Raw genomic sequence first — 4,696 nt, forward strand, 5'->3', positions numbered from 1 at the left:
TTATGAGGTTGAGCATTTTCTTCTGTGTTTGGTTCCTTTAGTTCTTTGAGCATATTCAAAAGTGCTGATTTAAAACCTAGTAAGTCCAACATCTGGGCTTCCTCAGAGATGGTTTATGTTGACAGGATTTTTTTTCCTCTGTGTATGGACCATACTTTCTTGTTTCTTTGCATATCTCATAATTTTTGGTTGAAAACCAGACAATTTAGATAACAAAATGTTACAGCTCTGGAAATCAGATTCTTAACCACTCCCAGGACTTGTTGTTGGTCTTTGTTGTAGAAGTAGTTGTTTGGTGACTTTCAGAACTAATTCTATAAAGTCTGTATTATTTGTCTTGTGTGGCTGCTGAAATCTCTGCTCAGTTAGCAGGTCTCCCTGTCTCTGCTGATGGGCTCTGTGCCTGATTTGGGACACATCTTCAACACAGCAAATATTTGGAGGTCCTTACTTTGCTATTTTTACTGATATCACTCAGTAACTTGCTTTTTTCACTGAACATATTTTGGGGCCCTCTCCATTTTGTTATATTTCAGTCTAGCTTATGCTTTTTCACAACAGCATGTTATACCATAGGGTGGATTCATCATAACTTCACCATAAACTTGATGGGCATCGAAGTGGTTTCCTCTTTTTCACTCTTACAGACTACAGAACAGTGAACATCTCAGTGCCCTGTGAGCCTTGAGAGATTTCCTGGAGGACAAATTCTCAGAGGAGGTATTACTGGGTAAAAAAAGGATGCATGTTTGGAATTATTTCTCAAGGAATACTTGAAAATCTTAAAAGCAATCAGAAACAGAACATTTTGTCTTTTTGACGTGCAGTTTAATTAGAATGTATCCAGATGTCAGATATTTTTTATCTCTTAAAAAATCTTCATATTAATCAAAGTTTTACGTCCCTCTATTTTAAGAAGGAAAATAGCTCCACAAACCTTATCTTCCATTTCTTCATTTCCAGAGGCAACTACCCTCTACCCTTTCTGCTTTGATCATTTGGTATTTACCTCTGTATCTCTGTGCTTCCCTAAGTCACATGCTTATATTGCCTAATTCTCCTGTTTTCCAGATAATATCCCCACCCTCAACTGTGCCGGCCGTTATTTATCATGTCCACAGCTTTGTGTGCTTCCTTCATCAGAAGAGCCTTGCGTTTTTCCAGCTCTAGAAAATGACTCAGTCATTATGTCTCTCATTTTCCCTTGTTAGACATAGAGTGAGCCTTCGTACTGTCGCTTCCCTGTCTCTTAACCTCTCTTTTACATAGTGCTCTGCTTTGGTAAAAGGTGATACATCCTGTATCTTCATCAGCACTATCTTCCTGTTGACAAACTCTCATTTTAGCTATTTCTAATCTGCTATTCACCAACTTCTACATACGATATGGTGTGCTATTCTTTCATTTCAAAGAATGTATTTTTTAAATTTCTTTATTTCAAATCAGTTTTCTTTCCCCATAATGTTTTCATAGTTAATTATGGCTTCTATTCTTTCTTTTATTTCTTTTTTTAATTTTATTTTTTCCTTTTTGTCTTTTCTTGTGTCCGGCAACGGATCGCAACCCTCAGTGTCGCGCCCGTACCAGACCGGGACCAGCAACGGGATCGCAACCCTCGGTGTCGCGCCCGCACCTTGCTCAGCCAGTGAGTGGGAACCGGTCTGTATGTGGGATCCGAACCCTCGGCGGGAGCGCCACCGCACTCCCAAGTGGCGCACTGTAGCAGTGGGCCACCGGGCCGGCCCCTTTCTTTTATTTCTTAATTCATTTAAATACACAATCATGCGTCACTTAACAACAGGGATTTTGAGAAATGCGTCGTTAGGCAATTTCGTCCTTGTGCTAAAATTACAGAGTGTACTTACACAAACCTAGATGGTATAGGCTACTACACACCTAGGCTATACGGTATAGCCTACGGCTCCTAGGCTACAAACCTGTACAGCATGTTACTGTGCTGAATGCTGTAGGCAATTATAACACAATGATAAGTACTTGTGTTACCGGACTCAGGTCCGGCTGACCACCCCCTTGAAAAGGAAAGAAAAAAAAAACTCAGAAGTCAAATGGTTGGTGTTAGAAAAGCAGATGCATTCAGCCGAAGGAGATGGCAGACTATCCCATCTCAAAGATTTACATTTACTGAGGGGTTTTTAAAGGAAGGCTTGAGGGAATGGCATGTAGGAGGTGAAAAGCAGGAGAGCAGGAGATGTGAGTTACGAGGGGTCCATTTCTACGGGTCAGGCACAAGGTCTTGTCAAGGCCTCATCTGGTTTCTGTTCTCATCTTCGCTGTTATCTCAGGACCCTGCAAGACTTTGATTTGCTCTGGTGTACTTATCTGGTGCCCAAGGTCAGCATCAGTCATTTGGCCTTGATCTTTTCTCAAAACTCTACAAGTCTCAAAAAAAAAAAAAAAACAAAACTGTTAGCTTTGCAAAGTACTAATTAGCTTCTCAGCCTTGTTTTCCTACTTAGTGAGCAAGATCAGAAAGTCAGGGGATGGGACGAAAGAGTGGAGAGAAAAAACTGTCCTTTTAAAAATCCTCCCCCCACCCTCCACAGCCCAGGCAGCTTTAGGTCCCAACATGGCTTTGGTCCTGCTCACTCCAACACTTGTGTATCTAAACATAGGAAAGGTACAGTAAAAATACAGTATAAAAGATAAAAATGGTGCCCCTGTACAGAGTGCTCACCATGAATGGAGCTTGCAGGAGTGGAAGTTGCTCTGGGTGAGTCAGTGAGTGAGTGTGAAGACCTAGGACATTACCATGCACTGCTGTAGACTTTACAAACACTGTGCCCTTAAGCTCCGCTAAGTTTATAAAAAAGTATTTTTCTTTCTTCAATAACAAATTAACCTTAGCTTACTATAACTTTTTTACTTTATAAACTTTTAATTTTTTAAAACTTTTTGACTCTTTTGTAATCACACTTAGGTAAAACACAAACAGATTGTACAGCTGGACAAAATATTTTCTTTCTTTTCCTATGGGAACCTCTGGGTAGAGAGGAGCATGGCCTTTTCCTCTCCCCACCATGGTGGGAACTCGTCCACTGATAGATATCGGTGTACTCGGAAAAGGGGAAGTCATCTGGCAAAAATATCACTTTACCGGCTGCATTCAAGGCTCCAGATATCCGACCAGATATTGAGAACCTTGTTCGCACCGACTTGTGCCAAAACGACAGGGAACCCTGTGCTGTCAGTGAATCGTGGGTCGTCAGACCAGGACCCGCAGAGCGTGGCTCCAATTCCCAGAGGTAGAGGTGGGGGACTCACCGTCTGGCCAGGGTGCTTTTGGAAATATGTGTCGCAGAGGCCACTTGTTTGCTCCAACCAAAACCTTGCACTATTGGCACCGTAGAGTGAATAAAACCCAGAAGCGATATGCCATCTGCTCTGCCCTGGCTGCTTTGGCCTTCCTGGTGCTGGTAATGTCTAAAGGTCATCGTACTAAGGCAGCTCTTGAACTTCCTTTGCTGGTTGAAGATAAAATTGAAGGCTGCAAGAAAACCAAAGAGGCTGTTTTGCTTCTTAAGAAACTTAAGGCCTGGAGTGATATCAAAAAGGTCTATGCCTCCCAGCGAATGAGAGCTGGCAAGGGCAAAATGAGAAACAGTCATGGCATCCAGCACAGGGCCCCTGTGTCATCTGTAAAGAGGGCGATGGTATCATCGAGTCCTTCAGAAATGTCCCTTGAATCACTCTGCTTGATGTAAGCAAAGTGAACATTTTGAAACACTGCTCCTGTTGGGCATGTGGGACGTTTCTGCACGTGGACTGAAAGTGCTTTCCAGAAGTTAGATGAATTGTACGGTTCTTGATGTAAAGCTGCTGCCCTGAAGAGTAACTATAACCTTCCCTGCATGAGATGATGAATACAGACCTTAGCAGAATTTTGAAAAGCCCAGAGATAACAAAGAGCCCTCCGAGCACCACACAAGAAGATTCATCCCAGGGTCCTAAAGAAGAATCCACTGAAAAACCTGCAGATCACAGAGAAGGTAAATCCATATGCAAAAACCATGCCCCAGAACACCATTCTTCTCCAGGCCAGGATTCACAAACTCTGGATGGGTAATGCAGCAGCAGCACTAGGGGCCAAATCGTATGAGAATGGGGTTGTAGGCAATGAGCCTGGGGTGGGAAGAAAGGAACAAAGGCTGTTAGTGTTAAGAAGCGGAAGAAACCCTTGGAAGAAAAGACTGCAGCTACCAAGAAACCAGCAGCTGAAAAGAAGCCAGCGGAAAAGAAACCTTCCACAGAAGAAAAGAAGCCTGCTGCATAAATGCAAGTTTGCTTATTTCATAAAAGCCAAATCATTTTGGACAGCTTATTTTGAATTTAGACCTGGTCAAACAGGCAATGAGAAATTTTTTTCTTTTTCTTCTTCTTTTTTTTTTCTGTATCTTTATTCTATAAGCTTTTACCTATTTTTAAAATTTCTTATTTTTGGCCGGCCCGGTGGCGCACTGCTACAGTGCGCCGCTTGGGAAGTGCGGTGGCGCTCCCGCCTCTATTTTTAAAATTTCTTATTTTTGGCCGGCCCGGTGGCGCACTGCTACAGTGCGCTGCTTGGGAAGTGCGGTGGCGCTCCCGCCTCTATTTTTAAAATTTCTTATTTTTGGCCGGCCCGGTGGCGCACTGCTACAGTGCGCTGCTTGGGAAGTGCGGTGGCGCTCCCGCCAAGGGT

General features: G+C 43.0%; 1 pseudogene; it reads left to right on the top strand.

Moving 5' to 3' along the window:
* The window catches only part of LOC103596886, a 12,794-nt pseudogene extending 8,503 nt beyond the window's left edge, over nt 1–4,291 (top strand).
* The last annotated feature ends 405 nt before the right edge of the window (nt 4,292–4,696 follow it).

This window comes from Galeopterus variegatus, unplaced genomic scaffold (genome assembly GCF_000696425.1).
Source record: "Galeopterus variegatus unplaced genomic scaffold, G_variegatus-3.0.2 Scaffold2137, whole genome shotgun sequence".
Taxonomy (NCBI): Eukaryota; Metazoa; Chordata; class Mammalia; order Dermoptera; family Cynocephalidae; genus Galeopterus; species Galeopterus variegatus.